General features: G+C 39.2%; 1 protein-coding gene and 1 long non-coding RNA gene across 8 annotated transcripts in view; one reads left to right on the top strand and one right to left on the bottom strand.

Moving 5' to 3' along the window:
- The window catches only part of DLGAP2 (DLG associated protein 2), a 1,108,217-nt gene that overhangs the window by 394,478 nt on the left and 686,408 nt on the right, over positions 1–27,331 (bottom strand). The window lies entirely within an intron of this gene.
- Positions 347–27,331, top strand: part of LOC131276011 (uncharacterized) — a 41,705-nt gene continuing 14,720 nt past the window's right edge. The window contains exons 1-2 of one of the 2 annotated variants that reach the window (XR_009183487.2): positions 347–695; positions 4,488–4,604. This is a non-coding gene — a long non-coding RNA (uncharacterized lncRNA). Of the gene's footprint in view, positions 696–4,487; positions 4,623–27,331 lie in introns of both variants that reach the window. The other variant, XR_009183488.2, reaches the window with a different exon arrangement.

The raw sequence follows: 27,331 nt of genomic DNA, 5'->3' as shown, positions 1-27,331 counted from the left end.
CTCTTTCTTAATCTAAGATGAAAACTATTAAAAGAAGTAGGTGCTGTTGGTCAAAAGCTATTCCAGAATTTTTTTTTTTAAAAAGAAAAAAAAACCGTCTTTTAATTATTTCAGTATTCAGCTCTGCCATCATAAAATATTTTCAAAGAAAGCTAATGATAGCTGCCATGGCGAGGATAAGGAGCAACCCACGTGAGAGGTTTTCCATAGAAACTGTGAAACAGATTCATGACAGATATTAATGTGGAAACCATGGTTTAAGGAAACCAAACAATACTATGAGAAACAATGAGGAAACAAATGAGTTCTGACTTGGCAACTCCCGTGTGCCAAACACTGAACTCGGCGCTTCCCCACTCCTCACATTAATTCCTCGCAGTATCACCGTGAAGTCAGAATCATTTTCCTCATTTGAAACATGAGAAAACAAGCCGAGAGGAGTGGCGTGACTTGCTTGAGGTCAAACAGTACCAAGTGGCAAGGCTTGCAAACTCAGCTTTTGCCCTTAAAATCTAGCGTTGGACCCATTTTTTCTACCCTGGGCCAGAGCAATGCCGAGGGCGCTGTAGAATCCACCCGAAGAGGAAGGACCTGCTGGTTCCCAGGCGGCTTTCTTACAGCTCTGGCTTCCTCTTTCAGGCATCAGGTGCTCTTCAGATTCTGTAGCATGTTCAAAACGCACAATTTGGTTGCAGGTGAGTTTTAACTGCTGCTAACAAAACTGAATATTTCTTTGTGCTTTCTCCTTCATTCTCCCCAACTTGAACCCTAGAAAATTAAATTTTCCCACCTAAGCAATAATGAAATGGGCCATCCCTTTTCCACTTTATTTCTTTATACTTATACCTTTTTATACAACCTTAACAGTAAAAAAAAGAAAGATATGGGTATTAGGTAGACGAGATAAATAGGAAACAAATAAAAAATAAAAGTAAGTTTACCTGGCTACAGATTCATGTTTTAAGAATGAAATTACTCCTTGAAATAATACATGAATTTTTCATCTTAGAATTTTGTTTTGGAAGCAAATTTTTGGAAATTTTTCCACCTTGCACTAGATTTTTTTTTGTCCAGATCTAGATGCCAACTAACTTGTGATCTTCTTTAGTGCAGCTTGATTATCATCCAATGCCTTGCATAGAGAATAAGTTTGATACATATTTATTAAATTGAGAAATCTAATAGATATAGTTGGGCCTCTAGATTGGTCTCTAGTTCTACTTAAAATATTTATTGATATAAAACATATATCAAACCAAATAACATAAAAAATTTAATTTATTGATCTGGAACACTATGGACAAAAATAAATATGGAGAAATGTTTATATATTTTCAAGCACAAGAAAACTGTCTACAGAGCTGTGCTTTAAAATTAATTCTAAAAATGATAATGGAAAAAAACCCCAAAGAAATACAAATATTTTAATATTTAATAATTTAAAGACAGTACATAGATTTCCATTTGTTTTCATTTTTATAAATCATTAAGAAACATAAATCACTGTCCTCTAAATAAAAATATAAATTAAGGGCAGGTCTCATTACTCCAAAGTCTTTTGTTAGGGTAGAATTTGATGCATGAAATGTCAATTGAAAGAACTGGGCCAGTGGCTGTAGTTTAGAAATCACCTTGTTGAGGACAGTCACTGAAGGGAATGCGTCAAGTTGTAAACATCTGCAGTTGGGTGTTTGGCACTTGCTGTCCTAACGCTGTCCTAACTCTTGGCTAGTTAGCTCACGAGGCTGGTAGCCACAACGCTCATTTTGACTTTTCTATACCATTGATGCCAGCACCCTGGGTTCTGGCCCTAAACACAGACGACCACTCAGTGCTTCCAGGGAAGGGATCACAAGAAGGGCAGTTTCATTCATTCTCAGGGCCAGCCTAGTAAAGCTCTACATTTGGTGGCTTTTAAAAAAATCTCCCACTTCCCTTTTAGACACTTGACATTGTTTCCATCAAACACCTATGGCCAGTAAGGAGCATAAAGAAATGTTTAGACAGCTTGTGGGACTAGAAAACACATAGGTCAGGCTTCAAAATCAATACAGTGCCATGATCTAAAATTAATTCTAAAGCTAACAGGAGAAAAAACACTTGCCATCAAACTCAGTCTAAACTTCAACGTGACAAGAAATAGGGACCATTGTGGCATATTTCTTGGCCCCTGAGAACTTGCAAATTGTCATGGAGTGGGGAGAATGAGAGGAAGAACCTATGGCTGAAACTGGTTCATTGCAGTCCAAATTTTATCTCCAGGTCAACCACTCTCCAGTATTCAGACTCCTCTATCTAACTTCCTACTTGATATCACCATTTGGATACCTAATAAACATTTCAGACTCAACATATCTAAAACTGAGTTCCTGATTTTTCCACACCTCCTGCACCTACAAGATGGTGGCTTCAACCCCTCCCTTTGCTTAGATCTGAATCCTTGGAATTACCCTTGACTCTTCTCTCTCCTCCCCTGCTGGGTCAATCTACAAAATTTAGCCAGAAAATGACCACTTTTCCCAGCCTCCACTGCTACTACCCTGCCTGAAGCCTCCCTTGCCCCTTGCCTAGGTTAACATGTATCCTTTTAAAACCTAAGTGAGATGGTGCCACTCCTTGGCTCTCTATTTCACTCTGAGTCAAAGTCAAAATCCCTCACAGTTACCACGTGATCTGTAGCCTTTCCTCTTATTGTTTCCTATTTCACACAGGTTGTTCCTCTGTCCGGCCTCACTAGCCTGGCTGGGCTGAGAATACGGCTGATGTTCCTTTTCGGATCTTTGATTCTGTCCGGCACTCTCTTTCTCAGATAAGTGCCTGCTAAATTGCACCGTCACTTAACTCCTTCACATCTTGGCTCAAATTTTAATGAAGTCTGCCCTAACTACCCTAGAGTGTAGGGTATGGTGCTGGCTCCTCTCCTTCCATAGTATTCATTACCTTCTAACATATCCATAATACCTGATTTCTTTAGTTATTTTGCCTCTTTTCTGCTCTCCTTCCCCTTTTGGGCCCCCAATAGAATATAAGCTCAATGGGCCAGGGCACTGGAATTTTTCACTGATGTGCCCCAAGCACCTACAAGTGCTTGACACACAGAAAGCACTCAATGCCTAGCTGGTGACTTATTCAAAGTGAGTAAGTATGTGTGTGTGTGTTGTGTATGGTGTTTGTGTTGTGGTTGGTACATGTGGGTGTGTATGGTGTGTGTGTGTGTGTGTGTGTGTGTGTGTGGTGGGATGTTGGAATTAACCTGCCATCCCAAGGCCAGGATGGATAACTGTCAGCTCTAGGATTTCTCCTGGGTGAAGAGTCAATGCTGAGATCTATCAATATGAAATGGGAAAGGATGGGTCATTTGTGTTTTTTTCCTGGCATATGCAGAACACACTCTCAGGGCACCTGAATGTCATTTACTTCCTCTCCTCCAATGTAGGTTAAACAATCTAGTAGCTAGAAGTTTCTAATTGCATACATGGATCAATGGACAATATGTTAAAAGTGCATTCAGGGCAAAGGAAATATCACTTGGTTACTAATTCTAGTGAGCATGCTCTACAAAAAAGGTAATAATGAAAAAGGTAAATCTTCTGAAATTGCACTGTCATTTTGAAAACTACATGAAGGATTTAAATACCTTTGTTCAGTGTACTTGAAAGAAAATATGAAAAATGACAAGTGATTGTCATTATTTTATTGGTCCTTTGCTAAAAACATTGACAGTGTTAATGAGAGAATGATGGACTATAGAATTCTCTTATGTTGGAGCTGTGTGCAGTATTAAGAATACATTAAAGTGCTTGCTGTAACACATGGCACAGTAATATTTAAATCATTCACAAGTCACATTAGGAAAATTCAAAGTCGTTTTCCTTAACAAATTCAGAAAAAAAAAAAACACTTTATCTTCATCTAGCATGGTTTATAGATGGACATAAAACCATGAGAAGAAAAAAATGAAAGGCATTTATTTTTTCAATCACAATAAAAGGGAATATGAATGTACTATGTCCAAAATCAAGTAGTATGAGAAATATGCAGTTTTATGACAACTATAAGCCTGGAGGTCAACTTTGTGACATGGCCCCTTCTATGGGGTCTTCATTATTAATAGGTACTTGTTGGTGACATCACCTGAGGACCTGAGATGAGATCCCAGGCCAAGGCCTCCTGCAGCAGCCACTCGTTTCAGTCAGAGGTATCTGCACAAGGGACTCTCCCTGGTAGATTCACATTCTTAATCAGTCACCAAAACTTCAGTCCAAATGCCCACCTGGGTCCTCAGCATGATCTCCAAAGATCACTCGTAACCCATTACCATGACACCCGGAGCAACGGCAGGTCTGAGCAACTTCCTCCTATCCATTCTCCTGGGTTCTAACGTGTTGTTACTTGGTATTCAGAAAAAGGCAGAAAAAAACTCTTACTGTCTAAAGCCTAGGGTAGTGCTGGCTTAAAATACCCAAATTTTGTTTCTTTCCTACTAGACTGTACCCAGCATCTCCTGGATCCCTGATGGTGAAGGCATCTCTCAATCAGAGGGCACATGGGATCCATATTATCACAGTGTCTACGGAAGACGAAGACACAATCAAGAAAAGAAAGTAATGGAATCCAGAGTGGTAAATCCCATTCCCTGTTGGGTCTGTGTTCTCAAGGCTTCTATTTATCCTCCAGGGGTGCCATGGCTCCTCCAGGAAAGAATGGCCTACAGAGTGGTTCTTAAAGTGTGGTCCTGAGACCAGCATCAAGCATCATCTGGGAACCTGCTAGAAATGCAAATCCTTGGGTCCTGCCCCAGGCCTGCCATTTTAATTTCTAAAGACTGCCAAGCCAAATACCGGAAATGGGTTAGCTTTTATAATGGGAATTTATTAGGTTAATAGCTTACAGTTCTGAGGCCTTGAAAGTGTTCAAACCAAGGCATCATCAAGAGATGCTGGCTCACTGATTTGCAGCTGTGGGCAATGGGCACATGCTGGGACATCTGAAGATGCTTTCTCTAGGAGCTCAACTGTGGTCGATCGAGCATGTGGTGGGGCACAGTGGTGGCCCACTCGTCTCCCCCTCTCCTCCAGGCCTCCTCGCTTCAGCTTGGAGCTGTGCCGTGGGCCTGGCCTCGAGGGGGCCTCTTGCTGTGCCTCTGGGCTCCACTGCTGCAGCCTCCGGCCCAGGACCGCTCCTTCTGCCTTCAAGGCCTCTTTCCGTGTCTGTGGCTTTTTGGTCCTCCATTTATAAAGGCCCCCAGGAAGAGGATTAAGACCCACCCTGAATGAGGGGGCGTGTCACATCTTAAGCTCCTATTTGCCAAAAAATCCTACTTACAATGGGTCCACACCCACAGGAATGGATCGATTTAAGAACATACTTTTCTGGGGTCCAGACAGCTTCAAACCATCACACCTGCTAAAACAGAGGCTCTGGTGATGGGGCCCAGTCTCTGTGCTTTCACAAACTCTCCAGGACATCCTGAAGCACAGGAGAGTTTGAGAACCATAGGCCTGGATTTTACACTCTTGGGCCAGTGGGACTCATTCTCTTTCTCAGCCTTCTCAAGAGGTAATTCCCAAGCCTCTTCAGATCTAGGGCAGGGCTTCACATGCTCCCTGCAGGGGACAGTCTCACGCTTGCTGTACTGAGCCTCTGTGTAATCAGGCATTCAGGGTACAAATAAAGTCTGAAAGGCAAGTCTATGTGAGGACAACCAGCCCAGCAAATTAAAAAGAATATCCAGGCGTTGCTATCATGACCACTAACAATTTAAAATATGGTTTGAAATAGCATAATTTGAATAAAAGCATTTTCCCTAAAGACATATTGTCCATCAAAAAAACCTTATGTACAGCAACTGCCAATCTTCCATATAAAATCAAAGACCTTGTCCAAAGGTCTACTCTGACGTTAGGTTTCTGCAACCTATTATTGCACCAGATACATTTGCCACAAATGCTGCTGACTGGAAATGAGTAAGCAGCAGAAAAAGAATTAATGAAACCAATTAAATTCTCATCTAATTCTTTTTACTAAGCCTGAACCCCCATTAATAATTTTTTTAAATTCCCTTTTATTTCTTGTATTCAAATCCTTTTGACTAAATTTTAGTTTAAAAGCTACTTCTAAAAATAATGTGCATGCATGTGGGGTGTGTGTGTGTGCGTGTTCTTTTTCTATGATTTGCATTACTCATATTTGAACTTCCTCCTGGGAAGGCTTAGCATTCTGGTAACTACCTTTGTTCCCCAAGTCCTAGAGTATCTGCACCATTGTTTTCCCATGTCCTCCATTTTATAGTAACATTTTACAAGTAAAAGAGATCCCAGAGGATGGGCTGTTCCACATGCTAATTGGTTCTGTGCTAAGTTTTAGTAGCTAATACACAGGACCATGTGCTTGCAAGCTGCATGGGGGAACTGCTCTTGAAGTTCAAGTGAGTTCAGGTGTGTATACAAGTAGTGCGTTCTTATCATAGAGGCTCTTGAGCACCTGACTGTTTTTGTGAACCATGTAAACTAATCCTTGACAAATTTCTTCATTGCGTTGCATTAGAGCAAACTGATGTTAGAAGCATCCACTTGTCAATATGTGATTGCCAGAATGGTTACACAATACCTTACGCAAAGTAGGCAGTTAGTAAATTTTGTTGAACAAATGATGGTGTGAATGAAAGAATGACTAGCAAAAGGGGCCATTCTATCACCTTTGAAATGTGGGTGGAGGTTATTTTATAAGAATCATCAGAAAAGCTGGTATCTTATGCTGTGAGAGTTCAGTGTAAACAATGGCAAGAGATTTTTCTTTTACTTGATTTTGAAAATATCTGCGAGTTAATCAAATGTGCTTTCCAGGGGTTTTTGAGTATGTTTTCTTCACTAAACTGACAGTGCACCTGGGAGGTGGCATACATTTGCTATTATTATTACTATGATGATTATTAATTTTAATAGCAAGAATGCTGACAATAATTGTACATCAATAGACTAATAGTAATTGCAATGACTGTTTCAATAATAATAAGCTAAAAAAAGATTTGATATCAACAGATCAATCAAGGAGGGACTGAATATGGTTTTGCCTTTGTGGGTGAAAGGCTGGGGGAAGTAACGAATGATCCAGCGAGTTTGAGTGAGTCAGTTAGCCTGACTGTGAAATCTGGCCAGAAGAGGACCTGGGTAGACTGCTCATTAAAGACATTCCTTCTCAGAGGACAACTCGCATTCCCCACTCCTGGGAAAGCAAAATGTCTATGCCAAGGCAGCCTGAGCCTCAAACGTTCCAACTGAGACATGATGGCGGCTTTTCCTCTAGGCCACTGATTGGTGGAGATCAAATTTCTCTTCGAGTAGAGCAAGCTGAAGAGGCATGCTCTGTTTATTTTGGATTATTCATTTCTTTTAGTGTCCTAAGGTCAAATCTAGTTTGTGGAATAAACTTTTAATTGTGAGAAGTTTATAGATGGAATTATCTCTTTCATTGGATTCTGAGCTCCGTATCTTATTTCCCTAGGTATTCCCAGTCCTTGGCACAATTCCCAGCAAAAGTGCTTGCTTAATATACATTTGCTGAATGAGGCTGTACAGATTTTTTGGGGGGGAGTGGGTTATAAAGTTAAACTCATCCTAAAAAGTAAGGTGTTTTGGTGGCAGACTTGGCCCAGTGGTTAGGGCGTCCGTCTACCACATGGGAGGCTGGCGGTTCAAGCCCGGGGCCTCCTTGACCCGTGTGGAGCTGGCCCATGCGCAGTGCTGATGCGTGCAAGGAGTGCCCTGCCATGCAGGGGTGTCCCCTGCGTAGGGGAGCCCCACGCGCAAGGTGTGTGCCCCGTAAGGAAAGCCGCCCAGCGTGAAAGAAAGTGCAGCATGCAGAGCTGATACAACAAGATGACACAACAAAAAGAAACACAGATTCCCGTGCCGCTGACAATAATAGAAGTGGACAAAGAAGACGCAGCAAAGAGACACAGAGAACAGACAACCGGGGTTGGGGGGGGGGAGCAGAAATAAATAAATCTTTAAAAAAGAAAAAAGAAAATACCAGCTTTTATGAAAAAAAAGTAAGGTGTTTTAATATTGCTAAGGCCTTTGGATGCCTTTGTATGTTTATTTACCTAGAGCCATGGTTTCTAATACCTCTCACTATATATATATCTCGCCATCCCTGCACAGTACTGCTCCTCGCTGTAAGGAACGTCACGGTGATTTGACTCACCTCACAGTGTGGATGCTGAGGCTGTCGCTTCCTAACTCTACTTCAGGAGCCAAAACACAGGTAGAACTAGAATGGGCTCCCCTGAGCCTCACTGCTAGCTTATCCCCTGAGCTGTATTTCCCCCGAAACCTTCTCCCGAGAGTCCAGATTTCTATTTTTTCTGGTGGTATTCTGAAAAGAAATCTGGTGAATCTGAAAAGAAAGAGGAATTTGTTTTACTCCCTGGAAACATGAAAATTTTCTCTGAAGGCAGGTGGATACATTCTACAAAAGTAGAACGACTGACTGCTTGACAGGAGTTTCCTGAGCCCATGATTCCCTGGGTTTCCTCCCTCTGTGGAAAAAGTCGTCCTAAGGGAGACAACCACTAGAGGATCCACAGAGCAGTGTCAGGCAGGTTGTGAAGAGTGCATTTGAAAGCTTTAAAAGGGGCCTACATTCTTAAAGAAACTACAGTCAGCATAAGGGCTGCAACACGATGATTATTAAGATGAAATCGTTCCTGTCGTCAAAGAGTTGATAAGGCTAAGGAGACGGGAAAGTAAAAGGAGCATGCATTCAAGCATCATTAACTGAAGTACAGTTTTCCAAACTGTACTTGAATGACAGGATCGATGGGAATTTGCTTAATTTGAATATAAACAAGCGACTATAATTTAGACACTTATTGATCCTAGAGTAACCACGAAGGAAGTGTGAGGAAGATGCTGGCTCTAGCATTTCTACAGCAGGAAGATTCATAGAGGAAATCAAGAGGCCACTGGGCTGAATCAGGTCCTGTTCAGAGTGAAGGGTAGGCTTGAGGCTTGTGAGACCTTTGTGGCTACTAATCAAATCCTTTTTTTTTTTTTTAAGATTTATTTTATTTATTTATTTCTCTCCCTTCCCCCTCCCGCCCCAGTTGTCTGTTCTCTGTGTCTATTTGCTGCATGCTCTTCTTTGTCCGCTTCTGTTGTTGTCAGCGGCACGGGAATCTGTGTCTCTTTTTGTTGCGTCGTCTTGTGTGTCAGCTCTTCGTGTGCGCAGCGCCATTCCTGGGCAGGCTGCACTTTCTTTCGCACTCGGCAGCAGTCCTTATTTTTAAAACATTTTTTTCATTTCAAGATATCCATACATGTATACACAGAAACACAAATAAAAATCACCTATAGTCTTACCGCTTAGAGGCAACCACTGTTAGCACTGGGTACATTAGTTTTCTCTATCCTCTACACAGGATATACATTTTATACATATTTTCATACAAACATGATAGTACAGTCATAGTGTTTTCTACTTTGCTTTATCCTCTCGAAGTATATAATGTACAAGTTTCCATTCCATTAAATATTCATCTACACCATCACCTTAATGGCTGCATAGTATTTCATTATATGAATACTTTTTTTTACTGAAATCATCTCCCATTGTTGAACATCTAGGTTGTTTTCAACTTTTCATGCTATGAGAATGTCCTTTTAGCAAATTGTGACTGGCTGTGGCTATGTCTTTTTTTTTTCTTTTTTCTTTTTTGAGGTACTAGGGCTGGGAATTGAACCGGTACTTCTTATGTGAGAAGCCAGCACTCAACCCCTGAGCTACACTGGCTCCCCTGAGCTGGTTTTTCCATTTGTTTGTGTCTCTGTTTTTAATTTTATTTTTTAAATTTATTTCTCTCCCCTTCCTCCCCCCCAACCTCCCCGTTGTCTGCTCTCTCTGTCCATTTGCTGTGTGTGTGTTCTTCTTTGTCTGCTTCTGTTGTTGTCAGCAGCACAGGAATCTGTGTTTCTTTTTGTTGCGTCATCTTGTGTGTCAGCTCTACATGTGTGCGGCACCATTCCTGGGCAAGCTGCACTTTCTTTCACGCTGGGTGGCTCTCCTTAGGGGGCGCACTCCTTGTGCGTGGGGCTCCCCAACGCGGGGGACACCCCTGCATCACACGGCACTCCTTGCACACATCAGCACTGCGTGTGGACCAGCTCCACGCGGGTTGAGGAGGCCCGGGGTTTGAACCGCGGACCTCCCATGTGGTAGATGGAGGCCCTATCCACTGGGCCAAGTCCGCTTCCCTGTCTCTGTTTTTTAGGAAGTACTGGGGATTGAACCCGGGACCTCATACACGGGAAGCAAGCTCTCAACCACTTGAGCTATAGTCACTCCCCTGTGACTCTGTCTTTAGCAGAAATTTCTAGAATTAGAATTGCTGGGTCAAAGCAAATGAACACTATTAAGGCTTGTGATACAAAATTGTTCCCCAAAAGGCTGTATCAATTTACCCTCCCATAAAAAGTGATAGACTTTGATGTTAAAAAATATTTCAAGTATTCTAAGTAGAAAAAGGGCTGTTTACTTTCAATTTTTACTTCTTTTATTGCTAGGAATATTGGAAATCATTTCAGGAGCTTATTGATGGTATATACTTTGTGAAATAACTCTTCTGTTCTTTGCAGTTTTTTTACCTCTAGGAATAGGAACTTGTATTTTGCATATTAATTTATGAGATTCCCCCCCTTTATTAGTGGCATTAAAGTTTGTCGCAAACGTTTTGCCTGGTATATTCCCTGCCTTTTCACTGATTGTTCATAATATTTTGTCACCTGTAGAAATTTGATTATGTTTTTAAGTGAGCTATTCATTTATCTTCATGCTCTTGCATTCAGTTTACTGCTAGTAAAGACTTTCTACTCTAAGAGCTACCTTGCTTTTATCAGAGTACTTTATTAACATGGACTAATTAATGAACATTTCTTGGGTACGCTCAGCCCTACACTAGATGCTGTCGTCCATAAAAGATAAATATAAGATATCCTCACCTGCCCATCACAATTGACAATCCAAGTGTATGTATGAAACTAATATACGGATCTGTGTTATCCTCTGTCTTCCATGACATGTGCTCATTCAGTAACTTCGTACATGGCCAGATGGCTCATGCCAGTTTGGGACAGTGCTTAATGCTAGGAAGATACTCTTTAAACTGAGTTGAAATCTGTCTCCTGGTAATTTCTACATATTGGTACAGGTGGAAAGCTCTTGCATATTCATAGATCATTCAAACCTGGTAGAAGTTTGAAGTGGGAGACATCGTGCAATTCCTGCTGTAACATCCTAAAATCCTGTTACTCATGGGATTTATGACAACCTCTTATGTCTTCTTTCTCTGAGATCCTCTTGCTCTCTCCACAGAAATAGTCCTTAAGGAACTGGCAAAGTTTACATAGGTGATGGTGGGTGGTAGCAAAGGCATGCAGGTGAAAAGTAGTTTAAAAGAGCACCGTGAGGACAACAGGACAGGTAGAGACATTGTGTAGTGAGGAAAGAAATGTGGAAAAGGTCAGGTGTGCCACTTTCAAGACTGAAGTCCTTAACCAAATGGTATATTCTATAGAGAACAATTGAGCAATTCTTTTTTGTTCCAGGGAGTATGTAATTTTTAATTACTATAAATGTATTCATTAAAATTATAATTAAAATTTTAGGACCATGAATGTAACGATGGTGTTAAAGGGATTGGTTTAAGATTGAGGAAGACAAGTAGGAAGTGTTAAGAGCCAAGATCTGGTGGTGACAGCAGAGAGGAAAGGGAGGAGAACACTTGGGGACATCAAGTGAGAAGATTCACCCAGACTGGAAGACTAACTAGGTGCTTAATGCTAGCAGCACAGCTGAGTGAGGAGTGAAATGTCTTTCCAAGTTTTTAGTCTGGAAAGTAGTTTTTGTCAGGCAAAGTACTAAGAAAAATAGGTGCTTGGGTGTTTACTTGTCATTTGCATCTCTTTTGTGAATTTCCAGTTCATTCCAGTTCACTCTGTTCTCTTATGAACGTGCATAATGGAGGAAGCAGTGCTCTTGGAATCTAAGACTAACAGCTGTAATGAAAGATAAGTGCTCCATAAATGTTGGTTACAGGAATGCAGGCAGGCAGAGAGTTATAATGCTATTTTAAAAAGAGATGGGGTGGTGAGGGAAGAGAATAACCACTCTTTGCATTCAAACCTTGCGAAACCTCCCTTTTACGAACAAGGAAGCATGCACTTATTGAGCACCAACAAATGGCTCCATGAGAGAATTTATAGTTCAGTTTGAGAACTTGAATCAACTCATCTGGCCAATGTGTGGCTTAGCTGGAATAGAATGTGGATTTGTTGAACCAGAACAGAAAGGGACTGACATAAGGACTCTTTGAAATAAGTTTTAGCATATATAAATAATAATCTGCCAGGAGATGAATTAGGAATATCACCCCTTCTATGGTTTCCACTATTATCATGGTCTTTCATTCCATTACTGCATTACAAGAGCAAGCGACAACTGGGGAGACCAATTTTTTTCCTCGCTGTGTTTTAATAATCACCTGAATGTACGAGTATAGAGACATTTCTTGCACCTTAAAAAGGAAACTGTTTCAACATAAAAGCCATGTATCTTTTGTCTCTATATTAGTTTCATGGTAATATGTGTGTGTTTCGGTTGCTGGGGAAAAGATGAGACATTTATAAATAACATATTTCTAAAAAGTTTCTTGGACATAGAGGCAAATGTGTTTCTCTTGAATATTCAACAAATATTTATGATATATACAATGTAATAAGTCAACAGGATTTATCATATAGCAATATAAAATTCCAATCCAAGTATGTCATGAATATACTTTTTTCTTTAAAATTATTTGTACTAAAACGTAGAGTGTAATATACCTCCTTTTATGTGATGGTGAATGTGTACAGGAGACTGACTACAAATAGCTCTATTTCTCTAATATCTAGGTTACATATCCCAATTATTTTAATATTAAATTTTAATATTTAATGTGAGAGTGTGGAACATAATTGCATTTTATAATGCTATATCTGTCTAAGTTAGTGGGAAGGAAAAGACTGCACTATTGAATCCATCTGATCCTTAAAAATGGCAATTTTCTTTAAGTATTTCATCACCTGACTCACAATCATAACCTACCAAATCATTTCTCTCCAGTTAGTGCCAGTAATATTTAATGATATTTCTAAGCAGGGCAACGGGCGGTGGTTGTAATTTTCCACTACAATTCAAGATCCATCCAAAATCCATCATGAGATGATGCCACAAGACCTTTAAACACAAGCAGGACCCACTGATGGGGGGAAGCCAATGGATATGCAGTTTAGGTGTTGGTGTTGGCGGGTCCAGCTGATACCGATTCCTGCAGTATGCTCCAGCCACACTCAGAGTGGTTTACAACGCAGCTAACGTGAATGCATTACGGTTTACAACTGAAGAATGACTCATCTACAGAATGCCAGAAACAATGAACTAATACCAGAATGAATCTTTTTTCAGAGACAATATAGGACAACGAAGTGGAAGTCAAAAGAGCTGGTCCCAGTTCTTTCCTGCCATGTTGTCATAGTTTGCTTTCTTCATTTAGGACTACAAGTAGCAATAATGATGATGAGTACATGCTCACTTAACATTACAATTCTGAGGTAGGTACTTAAGCGTCATTATAACAAACAAACAAAAAGCTCAGAAGAGTTAAATAAAGTTGAACCAAAGTCTGTCTGATTCTAAAGTCTGCATCCTTAACTTCCAAATTCTATGCTTCATTATGAAATGGAAATTACTTCCTTTCCTTTCTATTTTCCAGTACTATTATACATGGATCAAATGAATGAAACACTTAAAGAGCTGGGAAAACCACAGAATTATATAAATGCAAACTGTTGTGTTTTATCTACACCTCAATTGCTAGAGGGAAGCAAGTATATTTAACTTAATTATTTTGCATTTTATAATCATTTTTCTAAAAAATAATTGAGATGGCTTATTATTTTTAAATGTGTAAAACAGGAGTATTCATATAAAAATATAAGTAATATCAGCAACTATTTTAAAGGAAGGGAGAAATACCTTTCCTGGCATAGTTTTTATAATTTTGAACTAAATGTAATCTCTTTATATTTTAGCAGACAGGACAAAGTTGGGGAAAATATATCATGTAGTTTTCAATGAAACTGAATCATGAAAGAACTCTAACAAGTTTGGAGAACAAAAACTAAATAATCTGACACTCTACTCTGGGAGAAACTAAACATGTATCTTTGTATAAATGACACAGTAGCATTTTTCAAAACGCGATTTCATGTAAAATATATTGAACCCCATGAGTTTCCCTGGTCTTAACTCTGCATCAAAATACTTGCTTATGCCATTTGTATGGGCAGCTAAGCCATTTGTCGCTTCATGGTGCTGATCTTTGAAAGGAACCAGTTAAGCTGCGTCTTAAATGTCCCCTCTAAAATATCAGTTGTCTTAATATCAAGTGTGGAAACAGCTAAAAGTGGTTGACCGAAAATTGAGCCCTCCTATGATGCCTAATGATACTGAGTTATCTAAAGTAAGAACATATTTTTTGACCATAAGTGGTGACATTTCAACACAGTAGAGATCCCAGCCTTCATACTTGGGTCCCTTACTCATTAATTCAGCAACTATTTTTTTCTGTACCTGCTTTGAGTTGGGCACATACAAATCCCAGATACATTAGATACCATTTGCCTTCAAGGAGGAAACTAGTAACTAAGCATTATAATGTGGAGGACAGTATAACAGCTGAATTGTATTGGGCACTCATATGTACCAGACTCTCTTCTTAGTACAGATATCACTGAGTTTTCATGGCAACACTAGGAGAAAAGTGTGATTATTCCCATTTTACAGTGGGTGGATCCTAGAAATGTGATTCGACTGAACTTTTAGCCATGCTGCCACTCAGTAAGGAGGGCGGGGCCAAGTAGGATTCCAGAGGTCCTTGAACTAGAGTTTGGAACCCACTGCTGTGGACAACAGGTTTTACAAGGTAATAATGGATTTGTTAAATAAATTATATAAAATAAATAAAATGTGTGGCCTTTACCAGAGGACAGTAAATGTAATCTTAACCCTGTTCTTTTCTTCCTGTAGAAATAAAAGCACCAGCAAGATGACATGATTATTTCTAATTCCTCAGATCACCAATTCTTCCTCTTTCATGTAACATACATAAGAATCATTCTATTAGTATGAAAAAGGAAACAGTTTCATCAGGGTGTGTAGCTAAGTATTTGGGAAACATTTTCTATGTCAAAGTTTCCTCTGTCCCTGCCATGTGTTCACCTGGCTACTACAACTGTGCCAGGAGGCAGCCCCAGCATGCTTCTTCCTTCAGGGAAGTGGTCCTTAGGACAAGCAGGGTGGGAATGTGACAACGAACTAGGAACCTGGGCTATCAATCTCTTTGCCATGGGCTTGCTTGGAGAATCACCAAAGCACACAGCATTGTATCTCACACATGAAAAGATCTCAAATATTAGCTCCCCTTGCCCACCAATGTTTCTAATAACTCTCTCTTCCTGTACAAAAAGGTTTTTAAAAAGTAGATCATGCAGAAATTATTTCCTTATTTTTATCAAAGAAAAACAAGACTTGTGTTTCCTTGGTGTACTGGAAAGGGTTAACTCAGCAGGCTTGGGATGTTCAAATCCTGAACATTACAGAGGAAGGACTGGCCCTAGACCACTCCTGGGAGATCAACTCTGGACCCTTGGAAGCTTCTGCCTGATAAGAGTGTACTGGCAGACCTGGGGCTCTGGACCCCACTTGAACAGCCTGACCTCTGGAAGGGCTGGAAAGTAAGGTCAATAGCGTGGGTTTTCCATGCCCACGGGATGACCCTTAATAAACCCCCTGGATACCAAAGCATGGGTATGCCTCCCTAGCTGCCAGTGCTTTGTGCATGTTCCTACACACCGTTTCCTGGAGACCAAGTGCTGTCTGCGAGACTCGACAGAGTGAGGACAACCCAAAGCTTCCCCGAGTTTCCTCTGCACTCTGTCTTGCGTGCCTTTTTCCATTTATTGACTTTAATCTGTGATTTTGGCTGTACTAAGCAAGGCTAACAGGTTTTCTGAGTTCTGACAGTCCTTCTAGTAAATCACCGAACCTGAGAAGGTCTTGGGGATCCTCAGCACACTTGGTGAATAAAATTGTTATCTACTAAGAGCAGGTCAATGTATGCAGCTCAGTTCAAGGGAATATAAGGCAAAAGTATAAAAATTAATATGAACGTGAACAGATTCAATAATTGGAGTTCTTTAATGTCTCACTCCCTAATGTATGAGCATATGCTAAAGCATAACATTTAAAGAAAAAGAAGCAGCAGCAAGGTGCTAGGCACCTGTTTTACTATTTCTGTTTTATAGCTAAGGTGACACTTAGAAAGCCATTTAAACTAAATGCAAAAGGTAGGGAAAAATTGTGATACGTGACATGATATTTAAAAGTATTTTAACTTAATTGATGGAGAAGAAATGCCAAATACATAACATATGACACTGTCTGGCATTTTGACAAATATGCCATATTTTACAAGCTCATTAATTTTCATCTTGAAGTTCTGTTTAGTCACTTTCAATTAATCTAAAGAAAGGGAAATAAAATAAAAGATGAGAATCTCATCAGAAAATTCAGCATTCATGAGTGATGAAGCAATTGTTGAAATTCTGGCATAGCTTGCAAATACTTATTTTTTGCATTTGTATAAATTAGGACTTAAAATATAATGCCGAAGCCCTGTAACATGCCAAGTCTATCTGGGGGAAACACAGATAAAATGTAAATTAATTTTCCTAGGAACATATGAGTTTCACTAATTTAATGCTCAGAAAATCACATACTAGGTAATATATCTAATATATCTAATTATATTCCAAAGTTTCAAATAGGACTTCTTAAGTCCAACAGAGACTTTTCCTCATTTTCACTGTTCTCCCAACCAACAAGCATTTATCTTCATTTATTGGGGAATTATTGAATGTCTTGCATTGTGTTAGGCAATATAGATACAAACGGGGAACCTGACAGAGTCTAGCCCATTCTCAGTCCCTCATGGGAGATGCAGATGACTGAAAAATGCAATTATGAGGGGCAGAGAGGGGAACACATCTCTGTTGAGGGTGATTTGTTGGATAAAGGACACAAACGATCAAATCCTACAAGATGAAGAAGAAAGGGGTACTTAGAGCTCCCCTAATACCTGCTTCTCTAAAACACTTCTATCTGTGGTAATACTGTGCATGCTACTTAATATATCCTGGAGTCATTTTTTTTCTGCCTCACACTTACTCTGTCTTATGTGCCTCAGCTCTTATGTCATTTCATTTGCCAAGTGCTCCAATCCCTCAGGAAAGCTCAGCTTCATTCTCTCAAGTGTGCCCACTGCACTTTGTACAAAGAGTAACTGTGTTTGTGTGTAGCTCTCAACTAGATCATAAGCTATATCCAAGGAGAATAATTATGTCTTTTCTTCTTTGTATTAAGCACAAAGCCTAACACATAGAAAGTGTTTGATAAAAAGTTTGTTGGATGGGTGAGGAAAGAACGATTTGAGCAAAAACACAGAGATGTGGGTAACCATTGTGAGTTTAGAAAACTCTTAATCAGAAGTGACAAGAAATGATGTTAGAAACATAGAGAAATGCCTGATAATGAAGATTATGCTAAATAGTTTGTGTTTTCCCCCTCACTCAACGGGAAGCCTATGAGCATATTAGCATTTTAGAAAGATCACACTAATTAAGTGAAAAGGAGTTTATAGGAAAATTTAGGGAAAAGAAATATATCCTTGATTGTAGAGTCCCAGAAAATAGTGGGAATTTGTAGGAGAGGGGAAGGAGAGACAGTTGCTGATCTTTGAAGAACATGATAACCATAGACTACAGATATAACACATTATCTAACAGGATTTTCATGACCGGAGATTTATTTGAAAGAGGGAAGATTTACTCACCTTTAAAAATAAACTCAGGCCCTTGATATTGATGACCGTACTTATGAACATTTTCTTGTGAAATTGAAACTTAGCCTCATATTATATTTTGCCTAAGAGTTACTTCCTGAAAGCCTCTTTTTGCTCAAATGTGGCATTCCTCTAAGGAAGACTCAGCATATACATACACTACCTTCCCCATGGCATGGGACAGGACTCCCAGGGATGAACCTCCCTGGCAGAGAGGGATTATTACCAAATACCAACTAGCTATTCATTCAGGAAAAAAAAAACCTTGACCAAAAGAGGTAAATATTAAATACAAATGAGGTTTTATGACTAGGAGATTTCAAAGTGAGTTTGGAGGTCATTCCAGAGGTTATGCTTATGCAAGTCTCAGCAGGATCTCATTGACTGCCACAGTAAACAGTGCCTTAAACCTAGAGACATTGAACCATTTTAAGCAGGCCAGACAAGCTCAAGGAACTTGACACCCTGTCAGTGAGCCTTTCTTCGGAATTTATGCTCCCCAATATAACAGAGTTAGATTGATTTATAGTTTCCCTACAAATGGCTCTCCTATCCCTTTTATTTGAACTTACAATTAGTACTATACTTGTTAAATATATGTCCCAGAGACTTGAAATTTTGATCCATTCATGTGCCAGTGGAGCTCTGAATCTCAGGTGAGTTGTAACACCTACTCACCAGTTCACTGGACTCACCCAAGGCAACCAACAAGGAGATGATGATGGACAGTGCCCATACCAAGGAATAGAGAGTGTCTGCAACTGCAAGCAAGATAGTTCTAGCCAACTGCCCCATGGGATCTAAGCCCCTTCTCAACTAGAAATAGATTAGGCATCACCATCCCAAAATCCTCAAGATTGGGGAATGAAAAATAGACTAAAGTAGACTTATTATTATTTTATTATAGACCTATTATTAGTCTAGCAATGGAAGAACTTTTATCTTTGATATACAGATAGTGGGCACCAGATGTTCTGAGGGGAAGGAGAGGGAAGAATAGGTGTAACATGGGGGCATTTTCAGGACATTGGAATTGCCCTGCATGACACTGCAATGACAGATACAGGCTATTATATATTTCATCATAACCTATAAAATTGTACAGGATAGCATGTAAACTATAATGTGATCATTAGTTCACAGTTAATAGCAATGGTTTAATATATGTTCAGCAATTGTAACAAATGGACCACACTAATGAAAGATTTTGTTGATAAGGGAAAGTGTAGGAGGGGGAGAGGGAGGTGTTGGGGCATATGGGGATCCCCAATATATATATTTTGTGGCTCTTTTTATTTTAATTTTTAAAGAAGCTTTAGGTTACATAAATGTTACATAAAAAGTATAGGGAATTCCCATAAGCCCCAACCCCTCTCCCTCCCATACTTTCCCACATTAACAACATCCTTCATTAGTGTGGAACATTTGTTACAATTGATGAACACATAGTGAAGCATTTTTAATAAGTATGGACTATAGTTTACATTATAGTTTATACTCTGTCCCATGCAATTTTCAGGTTATGACAAAATATATAATAGTCTGTTATTGCAATGTCATGCAGGACAATGCCAATCTCTTGAAAATGTTCCCATATTACACCTATTCTTTCCTCTTCCTTCCTTCTGAACCTCTGGTGGCCACAGACTTTATACCAATGATAAAAGTTCTTCCATTGCTAGAATAATAATAGGTCTATAATAAAATAATAAGTCTACTTTAGTCTATTTTTCCTTCCCCAATCTTGAGGATTTTGGGATGGTGATGCCTAATCTATTTCTAGTTGAGAGGGTGCTTAGATCCCATGGGGCAGTTGGCTAGAATTATCTTGCTTGCAGTTGCAGGCACTCTCTATTCTTTGGTATGGGCACTGTTCATCATCACCTCCTTGTGAGTTGTCTTGGGTGAGTCCAAGGAACTGGACTTATAGTTGCAGTGTTGCAACTCTGCTGAGAGTCAAGGCTCCACTGGCACATGAGTGGGCCAAAAATTTAAGTCTCTGGAACATATATTTAACAAGTATAGTGCTAATTGTAGGTTCAAATAAAAGGGACAGAAAAGCCATGTGTAGGGAACTATAAATGCATCTAACTCTGTTACACTGGGGACCATAAATTCCAGAGTAAGGCTCACAGAGTGCCAAGTTCCTGAGCTTGTCTGGTCTGCTTGTAGTGTCTAGATGTCTCTAGAGTCCTCAGGAGTCCTACTGTTTCAGGCATTGTTTACTGTGGTAGTCAATGAGATCCTGCTGAGATGTGCAGAAGCATAACCTCTGGAATGACTTTCCTGACTCACTTTGTAATCTATTAGCAATGAAAACTCAATTGTATTTAGTATTTTCCCCTTTTGGTCAAGGTCTTTTTCTGGATGCATTGCTAGTTGGCACTTGGTAATAATCCCTCCATGCCAGGGAAGCTTATCCCCGGGAGTCATGTCCCACAATGGGGGGAGGGTTGTGCTTTTATACACTGAGTTTGGCTTAGAGAGAGGCCACATTTGACCAACAAGGAGGCTTTTGGGAGATAACTCTTAGGTAATATATATTACTAGACTAAGTTTCAATTTCACAAGACAAGGTTCATAAGTACCATCATCAATATCAAAGTCCTGGCAAAATGGTCTGTCTTCCTTCACTAGGTTTTGCCCTTGTACTCAAGGATTCTTGTTATTCTATCAGAGAATGTAGCAGGCCTTCCCAGGATGGGAATTCAATATTCTTTCTGATTATATGGATCACCACCCACTGAGACATTGCCCCACGAACACTGGAACATATTCGTATGTCTTAGAGGCATGCCCCAGGTGCACCCCTGCCACAATTGTGACCCTTCTGTGATCCAAATCTTCTCTAAAAATGAAGCCAACAGATTAACTATATAAAATTAATAAGAAAATTAAATAGTTTTAAAAATAACAAATAAAACACAAAAAATATTTTAAAATTGAAATAATACACAATTTTTAAAAGATATTTTGTCTTTCGTCATTGTAAGATCTGTTGTCTTGTATGTATGGTGACAATTTCTTCTGTATATTCCCCCAGTATCTTATTCTTTCCATTTTATCTTTAAAGAGGCTTTAGAGAAAAGTCACATAGAAAATATAAGGCATTCACATATATCCCGTGCCCTCCCCCTTTTCCACTCTCCCCTATTAATAACATTTTACATGCGGATGATACATTTGGTAAAACTGACAAACAAATATTGAAGCATTGCTACTAACCATGGTCAAGTAGTTGACATTATGGTTTACATTTTAGACCATACACTTTTATGGGTTTTGAAAAAATTTAAAATGGCCTATATCCATTACTGCAAGATCATGGAGATTAATTCTAATGCCCTAAAAATGTCCTATGTTCCATCTATTCTATTCTTACCTCCCCCCTCCCTTAGAACCTATGGTAACCACTAAGTTTCAATTTTTGAAGAATAAGATTCATAGTTAACTTGCAACAACACGGAGGGCTTGACATATTGGTCTGTTATCTTTAATTAGGCACTGCCTATGTTCTTGAGTGGTTCTTTCCCCTCTATCTGAGAACATAGCAGGACTCCCCATGATTTTGATGTAACATTTATGTAATCTAAAGCTTCTTTAAAAGTGAAAAAAAAATAGAGATACTTAAAAAAATAAACTCAGTGTGTATATGTAATTGCTTTGGAAAAGGCAAGTTGTATAGAAATACTTCAAGTAAGTATCCACTTTCTTCAATCATCATTAATAAATTCTCAGTTAGTTAAATGCAGGGTCCATTATGATGAACACTGAAGGGTTATTAGATTCATTAACCCAACCATGTATTGACATGTTCACAGATGAGCTAAATAACTGAACAGAGGATTAAAATCCTCATCCTGCAAATATTTACTGAGCACCTAGAACATGCCATGTACTATTGTAGGCTGTAGAGATACAGGGAAACAATTCTTGCCCTCTGGAAGCTTGCAGTCTGCCCGCTATTTTAAAAAGATCAGGATCCTGATGAAACCCTGGTGATAAGTGTGAACTTAGGAAATTTGCGTGGGGTGGAGAAGTAGGTGCAGTTAGACCATCTCTGACCTTAACCTGATGATGAGCCCTGTTTTTCTGGCTGTTTGAAACCACCCCAAGTGGTTGTGAGTTCTAGTCATTGTAGCGTCTCTCACTTGTTTTTCTTAGTTTCAGACTCTACTTCGTGGGTCCTATGCTTGGTTTTCCTAGGATCCTTTCTCCCCGTGTTTCCATCCTGGCTTGACTGACCTGAATCTATTTCTCCTTTTTCTTGATGAGTTCTCTTGTTTTGCCTGATCCTAAATTCCACCTTGATTTCAATTATTTTCATTAACATAATTCAGTCTGGCTTCTTTCTTGAGAGTGTCCCAGTTTGTTTTATAACTAAATAGGCAAAAAGTTAGACTCTGAACCTTTGGAGAAAAGATACCTACTTTTAACAGAATTATTTTGCAGATACCCTGTCTGAATACTAACGGCTAAAAAGATTCTATAATGGTGAGATCTCCACTGCTATGGCGGCTAACTGGACACAGGCAGGCCAGGTTGACGGATGTGTCCATCTCTCCCTCCTCATGGACAAGCCAGAGTGCACACAGCAGGCTTTCCCGGTTAGGGAATCTCAGAACATGGAGATGGAGCAGCCGAGTTCCCCCAGGTCTCCCCATTCCCCTCTGATGCATTCCTCCCTGCGCCCACTGACGGTGATGTTATTCAGCATATCTGGTGGGGGGTTTTCAGTTGTTGTTTTTTTACCTTTCTTGTCTTCTTTTCTCACCCAGCATGATCTAGCTTGATTATTAAGCTGGGGTGGGGTGGAGGTGGGCCGGAAGGATTTGCTAGCTGTGCTAGAATGTAGGCAAGTGCCGCACCACTTACAAAAGCTGAATTTTCTGCTGAGACTTCTTTTTTAACTTCGTATCACTGTTTAAGCAGTGACTGAAGTGACTGATGACTTCCAAATGAAAACTAATTAATTTGCCAACTATTATTTAGGTACCAACTGGGCTTGGAGAAAGTGCTCACAAAATCCCCTAGCTTATGATGCTGCTTCATTATTGTTATCCCTACCCCCAAACTTTCAAAGGGCTCTCATTTCTGACAAGTCTAACCCTGAAAATTGTCTGGCTTGTCTCTTCATCATCTTTCCTACTGCCACTTTGTCCAGACTTACAGCATCTCTTGTTTATACTCTTAAAATGTCCTCTTTCACTGGAGATTCCAGTCTAAGAAAAACGTTCTGCTCAAATCCTTTCCTTGTTCCTCACTGTTTACAGTACAAAGGACTAAGCACCAAGAGACCCTTTCACAATCTGTCACTCTCCACAGGTTTCTCACCTGAGAGCCATGTGGGGCAATTCCTGCTCATTCCTGGGCCACCAGTCACTTTCAAACCTTTCTAATTTGTGCTCATTTTATTTCCTTGAATGGTGCAAGCTTCTGCCTCTGCCTGGAGCATGCTCTGTCAGGGTGAACCCCTCTCACCTTCAGGTCTTAGTTCAATCTCATCTCCCGAGAGAGGCCTGCCCTCAGGTCTTACCTAAGGAACTACATTCAAATGGTTATTTTCACTCATGGTCCTATTTGTTTCCTTTATAACAATTTCCAAATCTATAACATGTTTGTTTTCTCCCCAATTGTCTCTCTCTCTTACTCAATCCTAAATTCCACTAGGCCATGACACTTCTCTGTCCTGTTGCCATTATATCCCTGGCTTGAACCCTGATCAGACATGTAGAATTGCTTAATACATGTCCAGTGACAGAAGGAGTATTATGCTACACTGCAAATCTTGCAAGATGTAGGCCTTTGGAGCACTCTTTCCTTTGTCCTCCCTCAGGTCTGAGGACACATATTCTTACGTTTTTCCATGCTGAAGATACTGCCTGACTCAGGGAGGGTACTCAACCAATGCTCAAAACTAATGAAATTTGGATGAAGAGTTAACATGGTTTTGCAGAAAGTATCTGATGGGCAATTGGGCAATTACCATAATAAAGAGAAGTAAAATTATTTTATAATAGATTGAAGTGGCAGATAAGGAAGTGTAAAGATTTCCTTAATTAATACTAGTAACAGATTATTACTAGTTCATCAATAAAACACCCATTGAGGTTAAACAAAAGCTTTTTTCTTGTTTCTTTCTACTAATTGTATCAAAACTAAAACTTGAAGCTACTTATCAAAGGTATTTTTCATTATGGAGACTATTTTATTGGGCAGTAAATATTTAAAGAATTGTTACATTTTCACTTCTTATTGTATAACACACATCACAATATATTTATAATGTAACAATAAAGAACAACTCTATGCCACAGGCCTGCCATCTGTTTGTGTAAATAAAGGTTTATTGCAACACAGCCATACACATTCCTTTACGTATTTTCTATGGCTATTTTTGCGCTCTAGCAGCAGAGTTAGGTAGTTGTAACAAAGACCTTATGACCCACAAAGCCTAAACTTCACAATCTGGCCCTTTATAGAGAAAGTTTTCTGATCTGTGCTCTACCAGCAAAATGGTCCAACTCTCACACAGACTATTTAATTATTTTACCTTAAAATATCAAAGTCAGGAGCCCTTCTCTGTTTCACAAATTGAATCCCTATATTGTGGCACACGGCAATTAAAGGAACTGGTGGAAAGAATACTCAAGATGGGGAGGTTTTGCAATCCTGTCTTCGATTTCCTTGGGGACGTCTCTTAGCACCTCATACCCTGAGATGCCTCACCTATCAGTGAAAGTTCTAAAATATGCCTACTTAGATTTCAGCTCTTTCAAATAAATGCTCATCTAGTAGATGCTCAATGTTCTGTAGCACATGGTGTTTGTCATATGCCAAGGAGTCTTTGATGACAGGGTCACTCTAAGGAACTCCAAGAAACAACAGTCATATTGAGGTCTATGCAGATGGTGCCATTTTGCACATGATTTGTCTCCTGGGGTTGGACAATGGGAAGAGATACCATTGGGCCTTTGTACTTCATCTTTGCTTCTCAGGAAGGTGCCCATTTAGTCAAGCCAAAGTACTGGCTGCAAGTTCTTACCGACCTATAAGGAAGGATTCTGGGAAAAATAACTAACTTTTGTACTAGGTCAGCAATGTTCATTTCCTTCCCACCTTTGGTTTTTTTTTTGAGGCACTGCTTTAACTAACACAACAAGCCTATATTTTATACTGAACTGCTGACAAAAGTATTCTGTTAAATATATGCCTGTATATGTTACAGAGAGGAGTGATTTATGAAGATACTGTTCAATAACAATTTGGCTATGAAGTACTTCTGTGTAAGAACTATCTAACAAAATTAAATGTATTGCATAAAGAAAATGTGCCAAAAGAATTAAACATAGTTCTATTGGAAAATGCTGGTGAATGCAAAATGCATTTAACTTTTTTTTAAACAAAAGGAGAATATTTAAAAACTTAATTTGTACCTATGGATGTTACAGTGTGTAAATAGAAGGAAGTCATAATTTTTTCACATCTACATTTTATACAATGTAAACTGGGTACTAATTGTTTATACAGTTTCCTATAAATCTATTATTTGTGGTTGAATCATGGAATTCCAGAGATAAAAGAATAACTCTCACTTTTACCTAATGTAAGAACCTCTACATTATTCAAATATTACTGAGATTAACTCTCATATCAACCAGAGTATTTGCAATGAGGGTGGAGGTAATAGAGTACAGAGAATGTGTGGCTCTAAAACCAGACCCACTGAGTTCAATCTTGGCTCCATCACTTGCTGGCAATGGCCCTCAGGAGAGTTATTTAACCTCTTTGAAACTCCAGATTCTATTAAACTCTATTAAATGAAGACATATGTCTGTCTCCTAAATGCATGCAAAATATTAAATGAGATAATGCCTGTGAAGTTCCTGCACTTCTACATCTGTAAAATGGACGAAATTGTACATAATGGGTTATTCTACAGATTACATATTAATGTACATCCCATGAAGCATGGCTTATAGTAGGAGCTTCAGTACACAGCTTATCTATTCTAGGATTAGTATCCCCAAGAGAAGGTCCTTATAAATTCCTATATCCTTGTATCAAAATCCCAAGGTTCCTTGGAGGCCAATGTCAGGTACCCCCTTTGGAATGATGCCTTTCTAGTGCTCTAAAATGGATGTAATTCTTCCCTCCACTTAATTCTTTCTTCATCATGTTTTCAGCAGATGTAGCCTATTTTGTAATGTATCACTGCCACTCCCACCCCAGCCACTTAACTTGGCTCTTAAAGATATCTCTATATCTTTATCCCATTTGCTTTTTTATCCCATTTGCTTTTTAAAAAAAAATTTGAGATATAATTCACATACCATAAAAGTTGCCCACTTAAAGTATACAATTCAGTGAATTTAGCATATTCACAAAGTTGTGCAATATTACCATTATCTAATTCCAGAACATTTTCATCACTCCAAAAAGATACCCTATAGCCATTAGCAATCTCTCCCCATTGCCTCCTTCCCACAGTCTCTGGCAACCACGAATCTAATTTTTGACCCTACAGATTTTCCTATTTTGGACATTTTGGATAAATGGAATCAGGGTTCCTGTAACTTAGCACATGCTTTCAAGATTCAGACATATTGTACATGAACAGTACTTCACTCCTTCTTATGGCTGAATACTATTCTAGTGCATGGATATAAAACATATTGTTTATCCATTCACCACATATAGATTTTGGGTGGTTTCTACTTTTTGGCTATTTTGAATTCTGCTGCTCTGAACATCCATGTGGAAGTTTTTGGGTAGACGTATTTCCATTCTTCTCGGATATATACCTAGGGGTAGAATTGCCGGGTCATATGGTAACTATGTTAATTCTTTTAGGAACTGAAACTATTTTCCAAAGAAGCTACATTCTCACAAGAAATACACGAGAGTTCTAATTCTCCACATCCTTGCCAACATGTTATTGCCATTCTGTTTTATTACAGCAAACCTAGTAGGTATGATGTGTGTTTCATTGTGATTTTGATTTGCACTTCCCTGAGGGTTAAGTGAGCTTTGTAAATGTGCCATCTCTATATCTTCTTTGAAAAGATTTGTATTCAAATCTTTTGCATAATTTGAAATTGGAATATTTGTTGAATTTTAAGAGCTCTTTGTATATTCTGGGTACTAGGCCCTTATCAGATATATGATTTGTAAATATTATCTCTCATTCTGTGTGCTGTCTTTTCACTCTCTTAATGGTGTACTTTGAAGCAAATTTTTAAAAAATTAATGAAGTCCAATTTATCTATTTTTTTTTTTCTTTTGTCACTGTGATGGTTAAGTTCCTGTGTCAACTCGGCCAGGTTATATTGT

Source organism: Dasypus novemcinctus, chromosome 25, assembly GCF_030445035.2.
Source record: "Dasypus novemcinctus isolate mDasNov1 chromosome 25, mDasNov1.1.hap2, whole genome shotgun sequence".
NCBI lineage: Eukaryota > Metazoa > Chordata > Mammalia > Cingulata > Dasypodidae > Dasypus > Dasypus novemcinctus.
This window is presented reverse-complemented; position numbering and strand designations above follow the sequence as displayed.